Source organism: Pleurodeles waltl, chromosome 1_2 (genome assembly GCF_031143425.1).
Source record: "Pleurodeles waltl isolate 20211129_DDA chromosome 1_2, aPleWal1.hap1.20221129, whole genome shotgun sequence".
Classification (NCBI taxonomy): Eukaryota; Metazoa; Chordata; class Amphibia; order Caudata; family Salamandridae; genus Pleurodeles; species Pleurodeles waltl.
This window is the reverse complement of record NC_090437.1, coordinates 1,299,020,164-1,299,047,572: the sequence shown is the minus strand read 5'-3', so window position 1 is coordinate 1,299,047,572 and position 27,409 is coordinate 1,299,020,164. Positions and strand designations below refer to the sequence as shown.

Here is a 27,409-nt window from a genome sequence, read left to right as displayed (position 1 = left end):
TTTCGATGTTTTTTTTTTTAAACTACTAAATCAAAATGCGAGTGATCTTAACTTTCGAAATCAGGTAAAGGTGGCTCGTAGCAGGGATTGGTGTGAGGGGAGTATTTAATTAATTTGATCCGCTGAAGGTAAGAGGTAGGTGGTGGGCACTTAGCGTTGTACCATCAGTTGCAATGTTCAGCCACCAAGTTAGAAATTGGCGCGCTAGTTCTTTTTGGAACTCTATGGTCGGCGTTTGGCTAGACAGTACGGCGCGTACGACGTCTTCCCGCCCGTTGCTTTTTGTGGGAGCGCGAGGCTTAGGGAGCGCGCTCGAGTCACGTAGGTAACGTTTTTCTGAATGTTTTTGTTTCACGCGCGAATCGTTACGTGGTGCCTCTTCCGTTGTGTGTTTTAGTTTCCTTCCTCACGACGGTTCTCGTGTTTTCTGCCATTTGTCTCTCGCGAGGAATTAAAAAAATGGCCCGGGGGGAGGAAGAGGGAAGTAAGTGTCCGTCTGTGGTGCGGGAAGGTCCTGCAGTAGTTTCCGGGACACCGGAGATCAGTACTGAAGGCCATCTCCGTGTTTCTGTAGCCGTTAATATTAAACGGCCCCGGGAGGCGAGCTTGTACCGACCTGTGTGGGCACCGCAGCGCACGGTGCGCTCTGGGGTGCTCTGGATAGGGTGTTCTCCTTGTCGCGATTTCTTTCAGGATCCTTTGGGCGCGGAGACGCCTGAAGCGTTTCCCTGAGAAGGTTCCTGGGTTTTGTAGCTTATTTTCTCGAAACCTGTTGTGTGTGTTTTTTTTATTTTTTTTTTATTTTGTTCAACTCTTAACTTCTCTAAATCATCTCCTCTCATCTAAATGATGCACGCCCCACAATAGTCTTTTTGGCCAATGTGGTTACAGTTCATTCTGTCTTTCAGTTCTGATTTCTTTACCTCCTCCTGGTACAAACCTTGACCGCATAGTACTTCCAAATTTTGAGGCCTTCCTTGACAGTATGAACAGCTTTGATAACCAGCTAAAACGAACCCGTCTCAAGTTTGGGAACAGCCACTGCATCGGTATTTCCGTACCAAAAATGTTGTTATTGGGGGTAGAGGTTTTGGAGATTGTTTGGAGTGCTTTCCCTTTAGAGGCACAATCCCAGCTTGGATATAAGTGGTAAAACATTTTAGTGATGTTTTATCACAGAGCGATTTACTGCTAATCATTTTTTTAAAAAAAGCTAAAAACAAAGCCCTGTTATCAGTATAATGCTACTTTTGGGTGCCCCCTGTGATCATTTGAGCGCCTACTCAAAGTTTGAAGACCACTTTCTCTAAAGTAATGTTTCTTTGGGAGTAGCAGTTTTTTGGCCTTTCACCACAATCATTGGTACCACATTTGTGCTGGTGTGGATCAGTTGGAAACTGTGGGATCAGGAGACACGAGTTTGTAAATCCTAGGCCCCACCACCTCCTCAGTAAGTATAGGGCCTGATCACAGACTGGATTTTGCAGAACGTGAACTAGTACTACTACCCTCATAGTATGAAATGCTAATCTCGTCTTGTTTGAAGAGCTACATCTTCTATCTTGTTAGAATATACCGGATAGGATAGATGTAAGAGAAACCGGGGAACGTTAGGAAAGCGGGGACATTTTCATAAATTGAGCGGGTAGTAGGGGATTTAGGGAGTGACATACTAATAGGAAACACACTTATACATGTGTTAACACCATTGCTGTTTCCAAACTAAACTTTTAAAGTTACTGCGGCCCTAAAGGGCACGAAGCAGGTACACATTTACTCTAGTCCAGAGTTAACATAATTATGTTGACTTTTATGTGCTTCTGTCTTGGGAGTGAAAATTGAATACCGTTATTGAGTACAACTGTATTGATGCACAGCCACATAGACATTATGTAGTACAAAGGTCAAATTGTAGTTTATTTTACATTGTCAGTTGCCTCACATTGCCTTTTTCAACTTGAAACTTTTTTTTAAGTGGTCACACGACCCCTTCTGCACAATATTAACTTCTTGTATCATGGTTTTGGTTAAATATGTTTTTTGTTTTTACAATCTCGAAACATGCAATGGCATAAACCTAATATGCAGTATGTAATCTATTACCATTGTTGAAATGGAAGCGGTATCCTGATGCACTCACAGCTTTGTGTCACTCATGGATCCTCCCCACATTCAACTATAGTTATAAATGGCATTTTACACACTGCACATATATTTAAAATACTTCTTAATCTATATATTTTTAATGGTAATAAACTGTTTTCCTTAATCTTTTTCTTACGAATATTCTCGCATCTGTGGCAGACCTCCAACCATGTGTCAGGTTACTAGTAGGAAATTTACGCTCTTAAACTCAGTCCTAAATGCCTCCACGTCCTGAAGTTAGAGGTAGCCAGTCAGTAATTTATTGTAGTGGTGAATGGATAGTTCTTGAAGAAAGTACCAGTATGATGCAGACTGTGGCCTGCTATATTGGTTACATGTTTGATCCTGAAAAAATCATGCTTTCTTTGGGCCTTTGCCCACTGTAATTCTGATTCTCATATTATGAAAACTAGAAGAGAGGTCCTGTAGTCCAAAGAAAAGGCCTGGGCTTAATGGGCTACATATATGGACATGGGACACTTGAGTGTTCTTCTGCTATGTGTCTCGTTCTCCTAATAACTGTATATGTGGCACTTGTCCTGTTATTGAGAGGTTAGGTATTACTCAGGCGTCACTAACTTGAAAGTCTACAATCTTTTCCTGTAGATCACTCCAAATGATTAGTTTTAGGTATGGATATCTTAAAAACTATTCATAACTACATTGTTTATGAAAGAATGGGTCAAATAAGCTTCTGATGTCCAATTTTGTTGTCTACAAGCAGGTAGAACAAAGAGGGGTTGAGTTGATCTTGAAGGGGTGGCCCTGGCAATGCAAAATGATTAACCCCTCATGGCGCTGTGGGGTCGTCAGGATGTAAGATGTAGGGGAGTGGGTTCACACTTGTTGCTGAATGTATATATCATGCATAGTGATGTTAATCATGCTGATCTGTTTTAACATAGTGTCTTGATGATGTAAAAATGCCAATAAAAACCCATACTTAAAAATGCAGGTAGATTGAACTAGAATGTGAGCAGAAATTGTTGTCTTTGGTAGGGACACGTGTGCAGTGTATTTGTTAATAAAAATATACATTTTACATCTTGAAAACGTTGCTTACTTAAACAAGTCTTTGTATATTGAAAGAGAAAATATTCAATTTCCATTGCTATATGTCACATTTGGGAGCTTACTTAGAGATGACCAAACCAGTGAATTCAGGTTGAGCTGAGCTATGGGTCTTATGAACAAAAGGCAGAGCCATTGAAAGATTTGATTTAATCACTTAACAAATTCTATGTACAAATATGAAAATAAAACTCCCTTTAAGAAGGTGATTTCTTTAGCAGTTGTTTTCCATATTATAGTGTACAGCTGCGTAAAATTACAACTGCCACGAGCCAGCCCAGAATTAGATCAATTTATCACATGCGTTGGAAGCAGTGATGTTGTTAACAATGAAGCAACAATATTCCCAGTAAACTGTAAAATGGTATTGTAGGAAGCTGGCCTGGTGTGTGGTGGGTACCTATGGTACTTGCACCATATATAAGGTCCATGTATCACCTCTTAGTGAAGTGTAGGCAGTGTCTAGAAACCAGACTCTCCAGAGGTAGCTGTGGCTGAATAGCCAATGCTTATCTAGGAGACCTGCAAAGCTCATGCATTACCACTGTAGTCACACAGCACTTACTCACATGAAAGAAAACACTCAGTTGTACAAAAATAAAAGTACTTTATTTTTGGAACAAGTCGCCACAAAAATACTAGAAGGGTGACCCACCAGTAGGCGGTACATAATACACTAATTATATACACTAGTGATCAGAAACAGGCATAGAAAACGTCAGGAAACAGTGCAAATAGCAATAACCAATAGTGACCCTAGGGGAAGCACAAACCATATAGTAAAAAACATGGAATACAAATAAGGTACCCCCCACCTAGATAAGTAAAATGTGTAGAGTGGAACTGGGAGTACTAGAAAACCAGAGGTTTGTAATACCCTCTACCACCCCCCCCCCCCAGCGACCAGGAATGCAGGAGTTGGTCGACGGTGATGAAGAACAGATCAACACTGCAGCTGGAGAAGAGTTCCTGAAGGATGCTAATGCAGCCCCACGCTGGAAGGAAGATTGCAGGTGGGTGTTGGTGCAGGAATTCCACCAACAAGCCTTGGGAAAGTCAAACTCGTGGTTAGTGGGAAAGTGGTGCTGGGGACCAGCAAGGCCCAGGAGGACTCAACCCAGGAGGGCGAGTCACAGGGGACCCTCAGCATCGCAGAGAGTCCGCAGAGGCAGTACCCACAGGACGGGGACCCAAAAGTCACAGACGAGGCCCACACAAGCACTACAAAAGATTATCCCACACTGCTGGTGAACCATGCAGGAGGCTGGGTTTTGCAGGATGGAGTGCTGTGGGCTGGAGCTACACGTCGCCTAAAGATCCCTTGGAGGAGATGAAAACAAGCCTTGGCAGCTGCAAGAGATTTGGTGCACGGGGTACTGTCCTGCGTGTGAAGGCAGAGGCTTATCTCCACCAAAGTTGGACAGCTGGCAGAGAGGACCAAGAGGACTACTCCGGAACACCACCCGTGATTCAGGATCCATGCAGTTCAAGATGAGGGGAGAACCACGCAGCTGGTCGTCGCTTGCTGTAGGTGCCTGCGGTTGCAGGGGTGACTCCTTCCCTCCAAGATAGGTTCCTTCTTGTTCTTTTGCAGGCTGAAGAGTTGCAGTGTTCTGAGGATGGAGGGCTAGGGAAATGTTGCAAAGCTGGGAGAAGACATGGAAAAAAAGTTGCAGAAGAGTTAAACATTTTCTAGCTATCGTGTCAAGAATTTTAGATTCTATTAAGGACACAGAGGCGAGGATTATGCTTCTCGTCACTTTACTGACCAACACAGCAGCCAATGAAAGTGTAACAAATGCAAAAACTACATATCCCATGAACCCTCAGTCCACCAATCATGGGTCCATATGTCCATAAATAGCCCGAATGCTGTAGTCCTTCCTCTTTCTTTGCGAAACCAATTCAAACATGCATTAAACTTGCGAAAACTTGTCCACGAACTCCATCCAGGTCCTCTGAAACAATCACATAGACGCAGAAGGATAAGGTTGTGCCAGCGGCATTTCACCGGGGAACTCACGCAGTCGTGTTACCTGAACATGAGTGAAACAAAAAGATCCAACTAATATCGAGATATACAATGGGAGGGTATCATACACATTTTATGCAATACTCATTCAATACTCATACCACCCTTGCAAAAAATTTGTGTATAGCGGGTGGGATAATCCTCGCCTCCGTGTCCTTAATAGAATCTAAAATTCTTGACGCAATAGCTAGAAATTTTTTAATTCTATGTCAGGACCGGCGGCTTCGGATTATGCTAGTTTAAAGTCTATTTACTACTTCTGACACTACATTGACTATGGGTTTATGATAAAAAAAAAACTTAAAAGTGGAATCATTCGACCAATCTGCCGCAGCCATAATATCTTCTAATCTGGCTCCAGTAGCAAAGGCTTTCGAGGCCATGGCTCCTCTGACTGAATGAGCCCCAAAAACACTTACATCAATACCTGATTCGGCCAATAGCCACTTAACCCAACGAGCCAAGGTTGCTGCAGAGACTGGACGAAAGGGCTTTTGTAATGAAACTAAAACTTGCCCAAACGCATTTTGTCTGAATTCTCTTGTGGAATCCTCGTATAACTTTAGACATTGAACGACACACAGTTTTTTGTTATGCGGAAAAGAGGGATATGAAATACATTTTGATGAGGTTTTTGTACGTCTAGAGATGGAAAAAGATACTCCCTCCGGAGTAAATACTCTACCTGATAAATCCAGGGCTCTAACGTCTGAGACTCTTCTGCAGGAGAGCAAACATAATAACACCGTTAATTTTGCCGATAACTGCTTGCGAGACAAGCCTTCATTATCCGCCAATTCCTGAGGAAACGTAAGACAATTTTCACGTCCCATAAGGAAGAATACTTCGGTTGTGGAGGTTTTACCATCCTAATACCTCTAAGTAATTTGCAGATCAAAGGGTGTTCTCCAACCGGTTTCCCTGGGATATGGGGATGACCAGCCGAAAGAGCCGAGCGACAATTGTTAATTGTCCTGTAAGCTAACCCTTGGGAAGCCAATTCCGAGAGAAAATTGGCTATGACGTGAATTTCTGACCCCAGGGGATCCAGACTCCTTGAATTGCACCAACGAACCCACTTCCTCCAGGCTTGTTCATATCTCTTCTGAGTGGAAGGGGCCCAAGATTGGGATAAGAAGAACATTGCTGACTCCGAAACTCACGGCACTTGCCATCGTCGCCTGAAAGTCTTCAGGCCATCAGTGTTAACATTCCCTGCAGAATTAGAGGATGAGAATTGTTCAATGGATCCGTGAGAAGGTCCACTGACCATGGGATCTTGACCGGAAGGTCACATGACAAGTTCATTGCTGTAGGGAACCAAGGCTGAGCACTCCACCACGGAGCTATTAGGATGATTTCCGAGCGTTGGCGATGAACTTGTGCCAGGACGCGAGGAATCATCACAAAAGGTGGGAAGGCATAAAGTAGATTCTTCGGCCACAGCTGTAGGAAAGCATCCGTCCCCTTCGCTAGAAGGTCCGGTCTCCAACTGAAAAAAACAAGGAACCTGACTGTTCAAACGGGAGGCAAATAGGTCTATCTGACATGTCCCCCAACGAAGTTGAAGGGCTTGAAATGTGTCTGGATTGAGTTGCCAGTCGCGGCTGTCCCTGAGAAATCGCGAGTTCCAGTCCGCTGTTCTATTGACAATGCCCGGAATGTATTCTGCTACCACCGAAATCTTCTGACTGAGGCAAAAACGCCAGAATTCCTTCACTATCTCTGCTAAGAGGCGAGATCTGGTCCCCCCCAGGCGATTGATGTATCTGACCGCCGAGACATTGTCCATCCGCAGAAGGATACAACAATGAGCCCTGCAGGGAGCTAGGGACTTGATGGCAAAGGATCCTGCAAGGAGTTCCATTGCAGGAAATTAGAAGGAGGCTCTTGAGGTTGGGAAAAACCTCCATAGGCATGGTTGCGCAACACCGAGGTTGCCATCTGCGACAGGATTTCTGCAGAGGGACTGCTATTTGAACGTTGCAGGTGCAAACCCATCGTTTCTCCGGAATCTCCGGGTTGAAGGCGAGGTTGTTGACTATTTTCGCCAAAGAATTCCCTTTTAGCGAAGTTCGACAGGGGTTGAGCAAAGGGCTTCAGGGCCTGGATTAAGGCCCAATTCACGGAATCTTGCACGTGGTGACCAAGTGCTTCCACAAGTCTTTCCTCCAGTTGATGCTCAGCTGGCATCTCTTGCAGTTCGTCATACTGCTCATCCTCATTGGCGTAGTACGCCATGTAAAAGGCACTGATAAGGGAGGAGTTAGAAGGGGGGACAAAAAACCGTGAGCAGGCGATCTTGTAATTTATTGTACAGATTAGCTGTACAGCCGGCAATTTTTTGTGGAGGGAGCCACCTGCTTATGGAGTTTTGCAAACTGTGCTAAAAAGGTGGGCAAACAGGCAATAAAAACTCCTCTGTCCCCTGAGCAGAGCTCTTAGAGTATTGTTACAGCCCCTACGGGCACTCTTGGGCCGTTTGAATAGATTATTTCTTTAAGTTCTGTCTCCCCGAGTCACACACGCGTTGAGAAGCCGTTCGGAAAGAAAATGCCCTGACTCCTCTCAACGCGCATGTGCGAGCGCGGAAACGGAAAGAGGACAACGTCCTCTACTCGGTGAGCCTAGGCTCGTCGAGAACGACCTGCCCCCACTCCACTCCGGCGATAAAACGGAGGATTTTTTAACTAATAAACAAAAGAGGCACAATAAGTGCTCGCTTACGCGCTCGCGATCGATAACATTAACTGTACTGTAATATAGGCAAACATAAGCACACGAAGCGCGCTGCACTTAACTGGCTGCTGGAGCAGCAAAGAAAGAGGAAGGACTATAGCTTTCGGGCTATTTATGGACATGGACCCATGATTGGTGGACTGAGGGTTCATGGGATATGTAGTTTTTGCATTTGTTACACTTTCATTGGCTGCTGTTTGTCAGTAAAGTGTAGAGAAGCATAATCCGAAGCCTCCGGTCCTGACATAGAATCTTTTTAGTTGGAGCAGCGTTTAACAGTTCCTGGAGGGTCTAATCATGGTTCCAGTGGCCAGAAGTCAATGTGGCGGTTACAAAGTAGTCCTGCTGGAATCTTGCAAGCTGAATCTGAGGTCCCACCCAAGAGAGAGACCCTAAATATCCCTGAGAGGGGGATTGGTCAGCTAACCAGGTAAGCGCCTATCAGGAGGGGGCTCTGACGTCACCAGCATGGCCTGGCCACTCAGATGCTCCCTGCCAACCTTGGAAACAAGATGGCATAACCCAGGGACCTCTGAGCACCACCCCTGTGGTGGTGATGGACAGGGGAGTGGTCACTCGCCTTTCCATCGTCCAGTTTTGCGCCAGAGCAGGGGCTGGGGATCCCTGGAACTACTTCTCAGCGTTTCTTGTAATACTAGATTTAAACTCCTGCATTTTAACTACCTACACAGCACTTCTCACACTGTAAATGCTAAATAAGATAGACCCAACTGGGAAGGTCTGCTGGCAGTGATGCGGAGAAGGGGCCACTTTACTACACTTGACCTGGGCATGTAATGATTTTCAGGCTTTCTGGAGAGAGGTTGTCCCTAAAAATAAGGCCACTACGGAGCTGATATTCACACTATCTCCCATGGCCTGCCTATTGGAAGTGATTCCTAGGCCTCAGGGGCGGAAGATGCCTTGTAAACTGACCCAGCTGGCCCTCTTGCTGGCTGAAAGAATGGTGACCATTAATTAGATGGGAACCAAGAGGCCACAGATGGAACACTTGATGAGAGACTTGATGGAGTGGGGGCGGCAAAGGAGCAGTATATGTGATTAGTGCGCCAGATGACTGCGCTAAGGCTGACATTTTGGCTTGGGGTTTGCTGCTTGAACGCTTTTCAAAGGGGGATGACTCCAGCTTGGAATCTCTTGCAGAGGGGTGAAGACATATCCGGATCATTATGCTAGCCTGGCAACTTAGTTTATTAAATTATTGTGCAATTACTGCTCTATGTGATGTGCTGCGCAAGCCCAAACTGACATTACTGTTGCTATTTAATGCTGAAAGCTCAGAACTCTTAATATCTCGCCCTCCTATATCACAGGGAACCTTGTCGGGACACACTATGGCTGTTTTATGCTTTATAGTTGTTTATACTGTGATGTTTTGAGTTGAAAATCGCAAATTAAAAAAAAAAAAATATTCCATGTTCTCTATATGGAAATGGCATGTATATACCCATATTCACCTAAAGACAGCAGCTTTGGTTGAAATTAAAACAACTACTGACATTTGCAAGTTATGGTTAGGACCTCAATCATTAACTCACACAATATCCAAACATTGACCAAAAGTAGTGGTTATGATGTCATCTGTGGTTAAACAGCTGCAATTAGAAGTGGTGTAAATCCTCTTCCAGATGACATTACATATCACATTGCCCTAAACATTTTGACAGTGTTAATGTTGTATCGTTTACTGGTTTAATAAGGTCATTACATTTTTTTATTTTTTTGTGATTTGTAGTTAATGATATAAATATTGTGGGGCCATATGCATTGCTTTTGAGTGCGAGATAAGGTTTTGGTGGCTGTTATGTGAGTTATAGGTTGCAGTCCTAGTCAACTTATACATTGTAGCATTTTTTTTCTGTTTTAATTCTTGACTTTAGCTGTGCATTAATAATTGTTTCTTAGATGAATCTCAGATTTTTTTTATTTTTTTACTAAACACATGTAAAGTCATAGGTCTGCAAACGTTTTCTCTCTGAGCCCCCTTATGGAAAATGTTTTCAATCAGGCCCCCATCCAAAACGTTATGCAAGAATAGGCGGAGGGAAGGGGTAGGGATGATTGTAGTGGGGGGGGTTTGAGATTATTTCAGGGGTACCTTTTCTGACGCTCGTAATCCACACTGAATGTGCGACTTATGAAAGAGCTAATATATCAAACAAAAATTGCAAAAAATACTGCCTCGTAATTGGGGAGTTGTTGAGCCCTCTAACTACTGGGTCCCAAAGCAACTGCTGCACTAATGATACCTGCGGCCCTGATTAGTGGGCTCTCTCCTCTGCCTCTTTCCCACCATGGTTTGCCATCCCACCAATCCTCAAAAAGACAATTTCTTAGAAAGAAAGAAAAAGAAACCACCACGTGTTGCCTTCTCTTTGCAGTAATGGTGTCCTCTACCCTAATACTAAAAAGGGAATTGTGGGGTTTAGTTTGTCCGTCACACCACTGGGTCTGGTACTACTACACCTGCAGCACTATTGGTACCTCCAGCCCTGCAAAGCAGGCTGACTACTTTGCCCATTCCATTGGGCCCTCACTCCCAACCCTGAAACCCAAAGCAAGCTGCCTGTCCTGTTGTGTGGAAAAAATAAGTGGGAAAAGCACCTCGTCTTGTCTGCCTGTTGCTTAGGCCCTGTTCCCTGTGCACAACAGTAACCTCTGCCCTAATGCTAGAAAATAAATAGGGCTTCCCTCCCCATTTCTGCTAATAAAACAGTCAGAGTTGGAATTCAGTGGGCCCTCACAACCCTGAACCCCAGTGCCACAACATGTGCTATCCTAATGACGCTTAAGGAACAGTGAGCCCCATTATCACCATACCTTTCTTTAGGCATCTCTCTGAGGAACCTACCTCTGTCCATTTGTAAACAAAAAAAAATAGCCTTCACATAGAACTCCTTCTTCCAGGTCATCTCTTTAATGCTAACCATAGATCTCACTCCTCCTTTCTCCTGGGCCATTACTCTGAAGCAACCAGGAGTCTAGACGATCGGGTCTCTGCGTCCTACTGACACCCTGCTGGCTGCATCCTTGGCACTCCCTCGACTCGCCTGAAAGGACGTGCATAGAACCAAAGTCAAAGTGTGTGGGATGAAGAGGACCTACATGCCCATGCTTTTTTAATTTTACAAAAAAAAAAAAAGTTCCCAGACTTTTTTGTTAAAAAAGAGCCACCTGAACAGTTAATGTGGACCTTGAGGTACCTCTAGATGAAACTAAATAGAGACCGGGTTGGTGTATAAGGCTCTCTTGTGCTGTGAAACCTAGAGAGAGACAGAATGCTAAGGAAGAAACATCCATTTCACAAGGGTGCCGTTAAATGTGTGCTACTGGTTAGTCACCAAATCTAAAGGATGTTTAGGTTCCAGTATAGGCTTTAATTGATGGGGTCTTTTGAAGCTACATGATGACGCAGATGTATTCTTCTTAAGAGGTAATGTAAGAGTGTTTTCAGCTGAGTTCTGGAACGTGTACTTTTAATAGGTACTTAAAAATGTTTGAACTGAGTGGAGACTGATTGCTTATTACTAACATATACTTTGAAAACACTTGTTTTATCTTTGCAGCAGCCTATCTTGTACCTTATTTAATATAATTTCAAAAATAATGACTTGCATATTCAGAATGCTTTCTGTTATGCGCTGGGACCTCACAGCACTTTAAATATGCAAGTTACTATTCCCCACTTCATCAACCAGAAATTAATTATGTGGCTTAACTCGTACACATACATCTGCAGTGGTTGAATTAACAAATTGATTTCAGAACTTTCCAGCTGATAACTTTACCTTGCCCTTATTTAAGAGGTATGCATTATTTTACACGCAGTTGCGTGTATGTGAAAGATGCAAGATACTTACATACAGAATATCTTGCTCGTGTTAGCCCCATTTTTTTACCCTACCACCGTGGCAGTCAGGGCCACAGCTCCTACACTTTTTTAAAGCACTTCAACTTCTGCATGTAAAATAAGCCGCAGGACCTAGGTTTCTTTTTTGTTTATTTATTTGATTTTCACTAACATACAATCTGTAAGTGAATCGAAAAATGGTTTACATAACAGCTTCATATTATTCGGTCATAGGGAGATTTCTGATATGAAATAGCAAATTAAACCTTCATACCCCAAACCAAACCTGTTATAACATACAGCCTCCCCCGGAGCAATCTTATATAATGTATCTGACAGTTTCGAGACCACTGGAGCATTAGCATTGTTAGTGATCAGTCTGTCAACGGGTTGTCGGTCCACAAGGTATGCATGTTGTCCAGCCTCCAATGCAGCTCAGAGCTCACTGGGGCCATTAGACTTCTCAACAGCCGTCTCTCCTTATAGGCTGTATCTCACTCTCCATACAAGCTACAGATTAGCCAGTTGTGTGAGCAAGAGTGCATTGGGATGGGAAAGCAGGTTACTGCGCAGGGCCTCCCAAATGTTCAGCGGCCTAGAATTGAGAGGTAGGGTTTCTGCATAGATCGTCGGTCATAGCAGTATATAAGGTCAGACAACCACTCCTTAAATTTAGGAACCTGTCCCCTCCCCCATCAACAGGCAATTCTATATAAACATTGTATAACAAGGTTCAATCTGCTTTTTAGTAACCCAACAAGGCCAGCAGGGAAATGAGTTTGAAAGTTGGGTCCAGAATTTTCCTCATTGATGTTTATATATCATACCATTATTCCCCTATACATCCACATTCTCAAGCTAAATGTAGGAAGTTTGTGCCCTCTATGTTGCACCTCTGACATTTTTCATCTTCACACAACCCATGTCTGTACAGCCTATGCGGAGTGTAGTACTATGCAAAAATTTGTAATGAGTGATGCAGAGACGACCCGTCCATTATGCGTACAGCACTTCCTTCAGATGTCATCTGTCATCTCCACATTTAGGTCAGTTTTGCCATCTATCACGGGCCCCAATATTTCTGGAGGGTGCCTCCATTTGTATAGTGTAGTATAATGTGGAAACTAGGCGGCATGATGACTGTACTTCTAACAGTATGTGTAGAGTTTTCAACATCTGCGGTTCTTTAGGGAACTTGAGAGTGGGTGCTTTCACATTGTATTGGAGCCTGATGTATAAAAATATATCAAATGTTGAGGGGGGCTCCTCCATCAAAACTGCTCCTTGGTTTTGAATGTGCCATTTATATATAAATCGCCCCACTTACTGTAGTTGCGTTGACATAAAAGCTTTCAGCATCTAGCTTCATGTGTGGTTGGTAGCAGAGTATTATAAGGAAGTGGAGAATATAGCATAGGCTGTTTTGCATAGCGTGCCAGGGCTTTCCATGCAGCTGTATTGCATGCCACTCTGGAATCTGCTGAGTCTGGAAACTGTAGGAAAGCCCTTAGGTAGGATGTCGCTGGAAGCAGGTCCATATATCCCTTCGCCACTGCCAGATGTGGTCAGTAAGGGGCAGGATTGAACCAGTATATCGCATGGTGAGCTTGTGCATGATCATAATACAGTTCAAAGTTCGGCACCTCAAATACACCCTGAGAGAAGGGGAGGGTAAGAGTATCCTTGTTGATACGAGGTAGTTTTCCCACCTATTCTAATCTAATAAATTGAGTGCGCAGTGCACAAAAAAAGGCACGCCTGGGGCGATAAGGTATATTGAGAAAAAAATAAGAGTTTAGGAAGTATGATCATCTTCATTAAACCTATATGGCCAGCCAAGGACAAAGGCAGGTATATCCATCTGGTGACACTGTCAGTAATTGCTAAGATGGCACTACCATAGTTCGCTCTTAGCATGTCAATAACATTAGAGTAATCTTAACCCCCAGGTATTTGAACTCTGTAGAGCACTACTGTAAAGAGTAGTCTGGTGTAAGGAGCTGCCCCCGTGGTGTCAGTGGGAAGATATGTGCTTCCCCCAATTAATTTGTATGCCTGATAATTCCCCAAAATAAATTAATGCACCACTTGATGCATGCTGTCCCTTGGTTCCCTCAGATAGGGTGTAATGTTGTCTGTTTAAAGTAACACTAGCATGTGTCCTGAGGTGTATCAAAGAGTATAGTCTCATTGGTTTTGCTGCAGCTTATCAGCCAGGGGTTCTGATACAGTAGGGCTACCTGGGTATTGTGCCAAGCAATGATCCACAGCCAGCACAAATAGAAGCAGCAACTGCAGGCATCCTTGTCTAGTACCCCTAGATATGTGTATTGGGTCCGAGAATGAGCCATTTATTCGTACTTTGGCTGTGGGCTCCAAGTACAAGAGGGCTATCCAGGCCAATAAATCAATCAAATAATTTCTTAAGCGCACTACTCACCCGGTAGGGTCTCAAGGCGCTGGGGGTGGGCAGTTACTGCTCGAAAATCCATGTTTTTAGGTGCTTTCTGAAGGTTAGGAGGTCCTGAGTCTAGCGTAGGTTGGTGGGGAGGGAGTTCCAGGTCTTGGATCTGCCACCGGAGGTGGTGCGTTGGATGCGGGGGACTGTAGCGAGGGTGAGGTTGGCAGGGCAGAGCTGCCAAGTTGGTATGTGGAGGTTGACTCGTTCGTTGAGGTAGGCCGGTCCAGTGTCATGGAGGGCTTTGTGAGCATGGACAAGGATTTTGAAAATGATCCTTTTGTTGATGGGCAGCCAGTGTATGGATCTGAGGTGGGTGGATATGTGTTCGTGGCGAGGGAGGTTGAGGATGAGACGTGGCTGCGTTCTGGATTCGCTGGAGTTTTCTTTGAAGCTTGGCTGTGGTCCCTGCATAGAGGGCCTTGCCGTAGTCCAGTCTGCTGCTTATGAGGGCGTGGGTGACTGTTTTTCTTGTTGCTAAAGGGATCCATTTGAAAGTCTTGCGTAGCATGCAAAGGGTGTTGAAGCAGGAGGATGATATGGTGTTGATTTGCTGGGACTTGGAGAGAGACGAGTCCAGTATGATGCCAAGGTCGCGTGCGTGGGGGTTGGGGTTGTCCGAGGGTGGTGGGCCACCAGGAGTTGTTCCATGGTGTCTTGTTGGGGCCGAAGGTGATGATCTCTGTTTTGTCTGAGTTCAATTTGAGGTGGCTTGCTGTCATCCATTTGCTGATGTGAGGAGTCCGGCGTGCAGGCTATTCTTGGCTATTGATGTCGAGGAGTCCGGCATGCAGGCTATTCTTGGCGGTGGCTGGGTTCCTAGGGAGGAAGATGATGAGCTGGGTGTCATCAGCGTATGAAATGATTGTGATGCGATGGGGGCGGAGGATGTTGGCGAGAGGAGCCATGTAGATGTTGAAGAGGTTGGGGCTGAGGGAAGATCCTTGGGGGACCCCACAGATGATCTTGGTGGCTGTAGACCGGAAAGGAGGGAGGCAAGCTCTTTGGGTTCTTTCAGAGAGGAAGGAGGTGAGCCAGTCCAGTGGCTAATTCTGGCGCCGAAAAGGCGTGCGCGGAGGGTTTGGTGGCATAGAGTGTCAAAAACTGCAGAGAGGTCTAGGAGAATGAGGGCGATGGTCTCGCCCTTGTACACTCTGGTCCTGATGTCATCTGTGCAGGCGATGAGGGCGATCTCAGGGCTGCGGTTCTTGCGGAATCCAGACTGGGAGACGCCGAGTATGTTGTATGTTGTTCTTTTCTAGGAAGCGAGACAGTTGTACGTTTACTATCTTCTGAACGACCTTTGCGGGGAAGGGGAGAAGAGAAATGGGTCTGTAGTTTGTGAGGTCTTCAGGGCCTTCTTTGTATTTTTTTGAGAAGAGCGTTGACTTCGGCGTGCTTCCAAATATCCGGGAAGGTTGCGGTGTCGAAGGAACTGCTGATGATGGCCCGGAGCTGGGGAGCGATGATTTGGCTTGCCTTGTTGAATATGTGGTGGAGGAAAGGGTCTTTTGGGGAGCCAGAATGGATGGAGTTCATGGTTTTGCCAATTTCTTCGTCGTTGGTGGGGGCCCAGGTGTTCAGTAGTGGTGTTTGTTGTGTCGTTGGTGATGGTGGGTGCTGATGATGTGAAGCTGTTGTGTATGACCGCGATTTTGCGGTGGAAGTAGTTGGAGAGGGAGTTGAAGAGGTCTTGGGAGTGTGGAGGGTCGACGGTGCAGGATTTGGGTTTGGTGAGTTCTTTGATGATGGCAAAGAGTTCCTTGCTGGTGTGTGTGTTGTTGTCTATGTGTTTTTTGTAGAAGGACCAGTTGGTGGTCTGGATGAGTTGGTGGTGTTTGCGCATGGCTGTTTTGAGGGTGGAGAAGTTGCTCATTGAGGGTTCTTGGCACCAGGCTTTCTCAATTTTTTAGCATTCTCGTTTGGAAGACTGAAGTTCTATGGTGAACCAGGTGGCGGTCTTGGTGGTGCGGGTGTTGTTGTTTGTTTTCAAAGGGGCGAGGGAGTATGCGCAAGTTTCTAGCCATCGAGTGAGGTTGAGGGCAGCGGTGTTGGGGTCGTTGGTGATGGGCGGTGGTGCTTGTTCGAGGTTGGAGATCAGGCGTTGTTTGGAGATCTTGTTCCACTTGCGGTAGGTGTAGTGTATTGTTTTTGGTGGGTTTCATGAAGAAGTGGACGCAGTGGTGGTCAGTCCAGTGGAGTTTGGTGGTGTGAGTGAAGGTGATGTGGCTGCTGGAGGTGAAGATGGCGTCTAGTGTGTGTCCCGCTGAGTGGGTGGGTGAGGTGCCCAGTTGCTTGAGGCCGAGGTTCGTGAGGTTGTTCAGCAGGGCCGTGGAGTAGCAGTCGTGGGTGCTTTCCAGGTGAAAGTTGAGGTCACCAAGGAGTATGTAGTCTGTGGAGGTGAGGGCGTGGGAGCTGATGGTATCGGCGATGGTGTCACAGAGTGGGGGACGGGGTCCTGGTGGTCTGTAGATGAGGGTTCCTCTAAGGGTGGTATTGGCATTGATGGTACTTTAAAGTGTAGGTGTTCTGCGTTGTCTAGGGTGTCGTTGGTGTTGGTGGAAATTTTGATGGAGTTTTTGTGTATTATGGCGATACCGCCTCCTGGTTTGTTGGTGCGGTCTCTACGGGTGATTTTGTAACCACCTGGGATGGCTATGGCGATGTTGGGTTCTGATGAGGAGTTCATCCATGTTTCAGTGAGGAAGGCGATGTCAGGAGAGTTTGCGGTGAGCAGGTCCCAAAGCTCGATGGCGTGCTTGTGGACGGAGTGGGTGTTATGGAGGATGCAGTTAAGGTGATTGCGGGGTTTGGTGTTATTGAGGTGCTTGTTGGTGTTGCCGTTGTTGGTGTGAGTGCAGGAGACATGGCATGAGTGGCATGTGAAAGGTCTGTGTGTGTGTTTTGGGTTGGCCTGGGCGCATACGGGGTGCTGGCCTGGGTTGAGAGCAATGAGTTCCGTGGAGAAGTAGTGTCGCTTGGGGGGGGATCGAAGAAGCGTGGACCAGGGGGACAGGCGCTGGGCGTGCTTGCTTCTGGTGTGGCCGCCATTAAGAAGGGGAGGTGGGAGGGAGGAGCAGCTGGGAGGCGGGCGCCGGGAGGGAGTGTCCAATGGGGGTGCGAGGGGGCCAGGGACGCAGCGGCTGGGTTTAGAGGAACCAGCGTGAGCCGGAAAAGAAAATAGGTACAATTAAAGCGCAAATACAAAGCGTAGCCCAAAATGGGCACAGTTTTGGGTAAAAACAGTATGAAAAACCAAATACAAGAAACGAAATACGAGCTATGGAACTAAATACACGGTATTCTAGACACGCCTACCACTAGGCACCAGGGATGAGGCGCAGACGGGTGTCTGCAGGTGGTGAAGGGCCTCGCCCTTCTTATGCAGCAAAAACGGCGGGGTCAGGGAGGCAGGATGGTGGAGCTGAAGTGTACTTCTGGCCCAAAGCAGGTCAGGGCGTCACCCTAGGCGCCGCACAGCAGCTGCCATTAAGAAGGGGAGGCGGGAGGGAGGAGCAGCTGGGAGGCAGGAGGGAGTGTCCAATGGGGGCGCGAGGGGGCCGGGCCGCAGTGGACGCAGCGGCTGGGTTTAGAGGAACCAGCGAAAGCCGAAAAAGAAAATGGGCACAATGAAAGCACAAATACAAAGCAGAGCACAAAATAGGCACAGTTTAGGGTAAAAGCAGTATGAAAAACCAAATACAAGAAAGGAAATACGAGCTATGGAACTAAATACACGGTATACTAGACACGCCTACCACTAGGCACCAGGGATGAGGCACAGGTGGGTGCCTGCAGGTGGTGGACGGCCTCGCCCTCCTTATGCAGAAAAAACAGCAGGGTCAGGGGCACGGAGGCAGGCTGGTTGAGCTGAAGTGTACTCCTGGCCCAAAGCAGGTCAGGGGGTCACCCTAGGTGCAGCGCAGCGGCTCCATTAAGAAGGGGAGGTGGGAGGGAGGAGCAGCTGGGAGGCAGGAGAGAGTGTCCAATGGGGGCGCGAGGGGGCCGGGGACGCAGCGGCTGGGTTTAGAGGAACCGGCGAGATCCGGAAAAGAAAATGGACACAATTAAAGCGCAAATACAAAGCGGAGCACAAAATGGGCACAGTTTAGGGTAAAAACAGTATGAAAAACCAAATTACAAGAAACGAAATACAAGCTATGGAACGAAATACATGGTATACTAGACACACCTACCACTAGGTACCTGGGATGACGTGCAGGCGGGTGCCTGCGGGTGGTGGAGGGCCTCGAACTTCTTCTGCAGCAAAAACAGCGGGGTCAGGGGCACGGAGGCAGGCTGGTGGAGCCGCAGTGTACTCCTGGCCCAAAGCAGGTCAGGGGGCCAGGAACCTTTCGGGGGCCCCATACCTCTCAGCGCAGCCATTAAGAAGTCCTACTCAATGGAATCTAACGTCTTGGTGTCGTCTAAGAATATGGCCACGACATCTAGTATCGGATTGATATCATTCATTACTGCAAAAAGTGTTTGCAAGTTGTGTGAAGTTGATCTCCCTGGCTTTGTAAAAAAAAACAAAAAAAATGGCCCTCCTATAAATTTAACGAACAAACACTAATAACAAATAGGAAAAAATTAGAAAAAATATATAACTTTTATTCCTAATAGCATATAGGTCAATAGAAAAGAACCTAAGAAAAATGCTACTAACACAAAGACATAAAGACACTTAATTACTAATAACCATCACAGCACAGACTCCAAACTCACCCACAACAGGACAACAAATTAGACAATTCTAGTTACCAACAAGCGTATACATATATCAATACAAAAATACATATACATTTCAATAAATTGTCTAGTCTCAACATAGATGATATATATCCAAACTATATTCAATATATACAGTTGAGCAATTTTCAATCATTTTATGTATTTCTTTGCTTTCTGTTATGTAATGTAATTGCAGATATTCTTTTCACAGTTCGTTAAGCATATACCATCGCTCTACTTGTGGGAGTGTAGGAAAGTACCATCTTGCCTGGCATGTTACCCCCATTTTTCACTGTATATACGTTGTTTTAGTTGTATGTGTCACTGGGACCCTGGTAACCCAGGGCCCCAGTGCTCATAAGTGTGCCTGAATGTGTTACCTGTGTAGTGACTAACTGTCTCACTGAGGCTCTGCTAATCAGAACCTCAGTGGTTATGCTCTCTCATTTCTTTCCAAATTGTCACTAACAGGCTAGTGACTATTTTTACCAATTTACATTGGCTTACTGGAACACCCTTATAATTCCCTAGGATATGGTACTGAGGTACCCAGGGTATTGGGGTTCCAGGAGATCCCTATGGGCTGCAGCATTTCTTTTGCCACCCATAGGGAGCTCTGACAATTCTTACACAGGCCTGCCACTGCAGCCTGAGTGAAATAATGTCCACGTTATTTCACAGCCATTTTACACTGCAGTTAAGTAACTTATAAGTCACCTATATGTCTAACCTTTACCTGGTAAAGGTTAGGTGCAAAGTTACTTAGTGTGAGGGTACCCTGGCACTAGCCAAGGTGCCCCCACATTGTTCAGAGCCAATTCCCTGAACTTTGTGAGTGCGGGGACACCATTACACGCGTGCACTACATATAGGTCACTACCTATATGTAGCTTCACAATGGTAACTCCGAATATGGCCATGTAACATGTCTATGATCATGGAATTGCCCCCTCTATGCCATCCTGGCATAGTTGGCACAATCCCATGATCCCAGTGGTCTGTAGCACAGACCCTGGTACTGCCAAACTGCCCTTCCTGGGGTTTCACTGCAGCTGCTGCTGCTGCCAACCCCTCAGACAGGCATCTGCCCTCCTGGGGTCCAGCCAGGCCTGGCCCAGGATGGCAGAACAAAGAACTTCCTCTGAGAGAGGGTGTGACACCCTCTCCCTTTGGAAAATGGTGTGAAGGCAGGGGAGGAGTAGCCTCCCCCAGCCTCTGGAAATGCTTTGTTGGGCACAGATGTGCCCAATTCTGCATAAGCCAGTCTACACCGGTTCAGGGGACCCCTTAGCCCTGCTCTGGCGCGAAACTGGACAAAGGAAAGGGGAGTGACCACTCCCCTGACCTGCACCTCCCCTGGGAGGTGTCCAGAGCTCCTCCAGTGTGCTCCAGACCTCTGCCATCTTGGAAACAGAGGTGCTGCTGGCACACTGGACTGCTCTGAGTGGCCAGTGCCACCAGGTGACGTCAGAGACTCCTTGTGATAGGCTCCTTCAGGTGTTGCTAGCCTATCCTCTCTCCTAGGTAGCCAAACCCTCTTTTCTGGCTATTTAGGGTCTCTGTCTCTGGGGAAACGAATGCAAGAGCTCAGCCGAGTTCCTCTGCATCTCTCTCTTCACCTTCTGCCAAGGAATCGACTGCTGACCGCGCTGGAAGCCTGCAAAACTGCAACATAGTAGCAAAGACGACTACTGCAACTCTGTAACGCTGATCCTGCCGCCTCCTCGACTGTTTTCCTGGTGGTGCATGCTGTGGGGGTAGTCTGCCTCCTCTCTGCACTAGAAGCTCCGAAGAAATCTCCCGTGGGTCGATGGAATCTTCCCCCTGCAACCACAGGCACCAAAAAGCTGCATTACCGGTCCCTTGGGTCTCCTCTCAGCACGACGAGCGAGGTCCCTCGAATCCAGCAACTCTGTCCAAGTGGCCCCCACAGTCCAGTGACTCTTCAGTCCAAGTTAGGTGGAGGTAAGTCCTTGCCTCACCTCGCTAGACTGCATTGCTGGGAACCGCGACTTTTGTAGCTACTCCGTCCTCCGTGCACTTCCGGCGGAAATCCTTTGTGCACAGTCCAGCCTGGGTCCACGGCACTCTAACCTGCATTGCACGACCTCCTAAGTTGTTCTCCGGCGACGTGGGACTTCTTTGTGTGACTTCGGGTGAGCACCGTTTCACGCATCCTCGTAGTGCCTGTTTCTGGCACTTCTCCGGGTGCTACCTGAGAGGGCTCCTTGTGTTGCTCGACGTCCCCTCTCTCTCCTGGTCCAATTTGCGACCTGGTACCTCCAGGGCCACAGCAGCGTCCAAAAACGCTAACCGCACGATTTGCAGCTAGCAAGGCTTGTTGGCGTTCTTTCGGCGGGAAGACACTTCTGCACGACTCTCCACGGCGAGAGGGATCCGTCCACCAAAGGGGAAGTCTCTAGCCCTTTTTGTTCCTGCAGAAACCTCAGCTTCTTCTGTCCAGTAGAAGCTTCTTTGCACCCGCAGCTGGCATTTCCTGGGCATCTGCCCATCTCCGACTTGCTTGTGACTTTTGGACTTGGTCCCCTTGTTCCACAGGTACCCTAGATTGGAAATCCACAGTTGTTGCATTGTTGGTTTGTGTCTTTCCTGCATTATTCCTCTAACACGACTTCTTTGTCCTTAGGGGAACTTTAGTGCAATTTGCACTCACTTTTCAGGGTCTTGGGGAGGGTTATTTTTCTAACTCTCACTATTTTCTAATAGTCCCAGCGACCCTCTACAAGGTCACATAGGTTTGGGGTCCATTCGTGGTTCGCATTCCACTTTTGGAGTATATGGTTTGTGTTGCCCCTATCCCTATGTTTCCCCATTGCATCCTATTGTAACTATACATTGTTTGCACTGTTTTCTAAGACTATACTGCATATTTTTGCTATTGTGTATATATATATCTTGTGTATATTTCCTATCCTCTCACTGAGGGTACACTCTAAGATACTTTGGCATATTGTCATAAAAATAAAGTACCTTTATTTTTAGTATAACTGTGTATTGTGTTGTCTTATGATATTGTGCATATGACACTAAGTGGTACTGTAGTAGCTTCACACGTCTCCTAGTTCAGCCTAAGCTGCTCTGCTAAGCTACCATTATCTATCAGCCTAAGCTACTAGACACCCTATACACTAATAAGGGATAACTGGGCCTGGTGCAAGGTGCAAGTACCCCTTGGTACTCACTACAAGCCAGTCCAGCCTCCTCTTTATATTCCAGCGCTCTTCACATATATCTTAATCGGCCACCCTTGGTGTTATGTTTTTACGCAGGTTGATCTCCCTGGAACAAACCTAGATTGGTCGGTACGGACCAAGAATGGTAGAAGGAGGAAGATGCCATTTGAAGAACTTTAGAAAGGATTTTGACATCACAATTGATGAGAGATAAGGGTCTATGGGAATCTCACTCATTTGGAGGTTTGCCAGGTTTCAGAAGGGTGTGAATCAGTGCCTCCCATATAGTGGGTGGTAGCACGCCTGCCTCGTTAGGCTCCTTTTATACTTTGGGTAGTATGGAGATAATTAATTCTGCATATACCTTATAAAAGTCGGCTGGGAGGCCATCTGGTCCTGGGGTCTTTCCAAACCGCAACTACATAATCGCCTCCCTTATTTCAATTCTTGGTGAAATCCGTGACTCAGAACCTAGCTTTTCCACTGATGTGTTAGCTGTAGAATCTGGCCTCCTGCCAGGCTGTACATCTGCCTATCCGGGGTGGCTAGGTCCCGCTGCACCCACCCTTCAGCCATGCATATCAAGATTGGCCTCTTGCAAGAGGAGTTGGACATGGTGCCTGGCCTCCTATATTCTGGCCACATCATGGAGCCAGCTACTTTATATGACCAATGGCCAAGAAAAAAAAGAGCACAGAATACTTTTTTCTAAGGTTTGTGAATTCTGGGCCCTCCCTAGATCAACACCTATAAGTCTAATATTGGACCACAAACCCCCCTCCCCCCCCACACACACATATTTCACTATGTTGGGTAATGGCGGACACAATAGAAATATTTTTGTAAGGGCCAGCCAATCTGAACAAAGCAGATTTTCAAGTTGCCGTTAAAGGACAGGAGGAAAAGCTCCATCGTCCAGCATTATGGCTTTATATTTTTAATCAGATTAGCGAATCCTGTTTCCTCTGAATATCTTGCCCAACCTAAGCACCTTTTAAAATGCTAGGTTCTCAAACTACACATTGTCTCCAAACCAAGCAAAGTCTTGTCATTGCAACCAACACGGTCATGTTCACAGATTTATTGCAGTCTTCTGTACATTGGATGGGGGTGATAGAAGATTTATTGGGTAGGCACAAGAGTATATTTCGCAGTCGCATTGCGCTTAAGTGAAATGCCATCTTAGTTTTGACGCTAAGAGCAGCATCTTTCTTTGGCTATAAGAATTGTGTTGATGCCGAAGCTGAAGGACTTATAAGGAAAGGGTCATTGAACATGTCAGTGCATATGAATGAATTAGCCCAGTTGTTTTGGTTTAAAAAAAAAAAAAAAATGATTGGAAAGTTAAGATTGTATGTGGACCTTGGTCAGGGGAACAAACAGTGTTTATTCATGGACTGCCATATGCTATCTCAAATATGAGAGTTGCTGACTATATTGGAACGGACACAGGTTTCTCATTTACTTTGAGTCCGATTACCACCAGATTGCGATTTTATCAGGGTGAGCTGTTTTTAGGGTCTCCTAGCTCGGTATTGCTAGAGAGCTGAAGCTGGCAAAGAACAGGTGTTCTGGTTATTTCAGAAAGTGAGTCTCTCCAACGACAAATCTGAAGCTAATCAATGAATTGGGATGGATGTTCACGAATGGTACCAATATCTGGTACAGTAGGGCTACCTGGGTATTGTGCCAAGCAATGATCCATTAGTTTGTGAAATAATGCTGACCATAGCTCACAATCCTGTTGAAAGTGGCAGGAGGCAGGGAATTCCGCCCTGATGCTCAGTCTCCCCTCCCTTTTCTGATGTGCTCATTGATTTCCTTTAAGTGAAATGCCCAAACAATATGAGGGGGGTTGGGGGTGTCCATCGTCTTCTCTAATTGTTCAAGTCCTTTGCCTTGTGTAACTGCTGGATGTAGGATTTCTGTGTTGCCTGCTCAATATTATTATCTGTTCCTGGCCCTTTTCCAGGTGCTGTATGAAGCGCCAGAAAACTTTGATTCCTGCAGTTAACAGACTTCAAGCCAATTCTTCTCTTCCACACTGTAAGGAAATGCCTCCTTGGCGTGGTTACCCCCTAACTGTTTGCCTTTGCTGATGTTACATTATGATTGAAAGTGTGCTGGGACCCTTCTAACCAGGCCCCAGCACCAGTGTTCTTTCCCTAAACTGTACCTTTGTTTCCACAATTGGCACAGCCCGGGCACTCGGATAAGTCCCTTCTAACTGGTACCCCTGATACCAAGGGTCCTGATGCCAGGGAAGGTCTCTAAGGGCTGCAGCATGTCTTATGCCACCCTGGGGACCCCTCACTCAGCACGTGCACACTGCCTCACAGCTTGTGTGTTCTGGTGGGGAGAAAAATATTAAGTCAACATGGCAACATGGCACTCCCCTCAGAGTGCCATGCCAACCTCACACTGCCTGTGGCATAGGTAAGTCACCCCTCTAGCAGGCCTTACAGCCCTAAGGCAGGGTGCACTATACCACTGTTGAGGGCATATGTGCATGAGCACTATGCCCCTACAGTGTCTAAGCAAAACCTTAAACATTGTAAGTGCAGGGTAGCCATAAGAGTATATGGTCTGGGAGTTTGTCAAACACGAACTCCACAGTTCCATAATGGCTACACTGAAAACTGGGAAGTTTGGTATCAAACTTCTCAGCACAATAAATGCACACTGATGCCAGCGTGCAATTTATTGTAACATACACCCAGAGGGCATCTTAGAGATGCCCCCTGAATACCAATCCGACTCCTAGTGTAAGCTTACCAGTTTCTGCCAGCCTGCCACACACCAGACATGTTGCTGGCCACATGGGGAGAGTGCCTTTGTCACTCTGTGGCCAGGAACAAAGCCTGTACTGGGTGGAGGTGCTTCTCACCTCCCCCTGCAGGAGCTGTAACACCTGGCGGTGAGCATCAAAGGCTCACCCCTTTTGTTACAGCGCCCCAGAGCATCCCAGCTAGTGGAGATGCCCACCCCTCCGGCCACTGCCCCCACTTTTGGCAGCAAGGCTGGAGGAGATGATGAGAAAAACAAGGAGGAGTCACCCACCAGTCAGGACAGCCCCTAAGTCAGGACAGCCCCTAAGGTGTCCTGAGCCGAGGTGACCCTGAGAAATCCTCCATCTTGAGTTTGGAGGATTCCCCCAATAGGATTAGGGATGTGAACCCCTCCCTCTCCCCCACAGGGAGGGGGCACAAAGAGGGTGTAGCCACCCTCAAGGACATAACCATTGGCTACTGCCCTCCCAGACCTAAACATACCCCTAAATTCAGTATTTAGGGGCACCCCAGATCCCAGGAAATCAGATTCCTGCAACCTGAAGAAACAAGAATGACTGCTGACCTACAAGCCTGCAGAGAAGACGGACAATGACAACTGCCTTGGCCCCAGCCCTACCGGCCTGTCCAACTTCGAAAACCCGCAACCAGCGACGCATCCAACAGGGACCAGTGACCTCTGAAGCCTCAGAGGACTGCCTGGACTAGCGGCCCTGCTCAAAACCTGCTACTTCTTTGCAACAAAGAAGCAACTTCCAAAGACTGCACGTTTCCTGCCGGAAGCGCAAGACTTCTCACTCTGCACCTGATGCCCCCGGCTCGAGATTCAGAGAACCAACACCTCAGGGAGGATTCCCCAGCGACTGCGAGCCCATGAGTAACCAGAGACGAGCCCCCACAGCGACGCCTGCAGAGAGAATCCAGAGGCTTCCCCTGACCGCAACTGCCTGTAACAAGGGACCCAACGCCTGGAACCAGCACCGCACCCGCAGCCCTCAGGGCCTGAAGGAACCGAACCTCAGCGCAGGAGTGACCCCCAGGCGACCCTCTGCCTAGCCCAGGTGGTGGCTGTCCCGAGAAGCCCCCCCCATCCCCCTGTGCCTGCCTGCACCGCTAGAGTGACCCCCGGGTTCCTCCATTGTTTTCTACCTGAAACCAGACGGCTGCTTTGCACACTGCACCCGGCCACCCCTGTGCCGCTGAGGGTGTGTTTTGTGTGCCTGCTTGTGTCCCGTTCCCCTTCCCCCCCCAGTGCTCTACAAAACCCCCCTGGTCTGCCCCCCGAGGACGCAGGTACTTACTGCTGGTAGGCTGGAACCGGAGCACCCCTGTTCTCCATAGGCGCCTATGTGTTTTGGGCAACTCTTTGACCTCTGCACCTGACCGGCCCTGAGCTGCTGGTGTGATAACTTTGGGGTTGCCTTGAGCCCCCAACGGTGGGCTGCGTATGCCCCAGGACTGAGACTTGTAAGTGTTTGTAAGGAAATGCCTCCTTGGCATGGTTGCCCCCTGACTTTTTGCCTTTGCTGATGCTATGTTTACAATTGAAAGTGTGCTGAGGCCTGCTAACCAGGCCCCAGCACCAGTGTTCTTTCCCTAACCTGTACTTTTGTATCCACAATTGGCAGACCCTGGCATCCAGATAAGTCCCTTGTAACTGGTACTTCTAGTACCAAGGGCCCGGATGCCAAGGAAGGTCTCTAAGGGCTGCAGCATGTCTTATGCCACCCTGGAGACCTCTCACTCAGCACAGACACCCTGCTTGCCAGCTTGTGTGTGCTAGTGAGGACAAAACGAGTAAGTCGACATGGCACTCCCCTCAGGGTGCCATGCCAGCCTCTCACTGCCTATGCAGTATAGGTAAGACACCCCTCTAGCAGGCCTTACAGCCCTAAGGCAGGGTGCACTATACCATAGGTGAGGGTACCAGTGCATGAGCATGGTACCCCTACAGTGTCTAAACAAAACCTTAGACATTGTAAGTGCAGGGTAGCCATAAGAGTATATGGTCTGGGAGTTTGTCAAACACGAACTCCACAGCACCATAATGGCTACACTGAAAACTGGGAAGTTTGGTATCAAACTTCTCAGCACAATAAATGCACACTGATGCCAGTGTACATTTTATTGTAAAATACACCCCAGAGGGCACCTTAGAGGTGCCCCCTGAAACTTAACCGACTATCTGTGTAGGCTGACTAGTTTTAGCAGCCTGCCACAAACCGAGACATGTTGCTGGCCCCATGGGGGAGAGTGCCTTTGTCACTCTGAGGCCAGTAACAAAGCCTGCACTGGGTGGAGATGCTAACACCTCCCCCAGGCAGGAATTGTCACACCTGGCGGTGAGCCTCAAAGGCTCACCTCCTTTGTGCCAAC

General features: G+C 47.1%; 1 protein-coding gene across 2 annotated transcripts in view; it reads left to right on the top strand.

Annotated features, from left to right (window-relative positions):
* Positions 1 to 205: 205 nt before the first annotated feature.
* LOC138250539 (uncharacterized) overlaps positions 206 to 27,409 on the top strand; it is a 277,257-nt gene continuing 250,053 nt past the window's right edge. Inside the window, exon 1 of one of the 2 annotated variants that reach the window (XM_069205518.1) lies at positions 206 to 325. The gene's annotated coding sequence lies outside the window, so the exon portion shown is untranslated. The remainder of the gene's footprint in view (positions 326 to 27,409) is intronic. The other variant, XM_069205526.1, reaches the window with a different exon arrangement.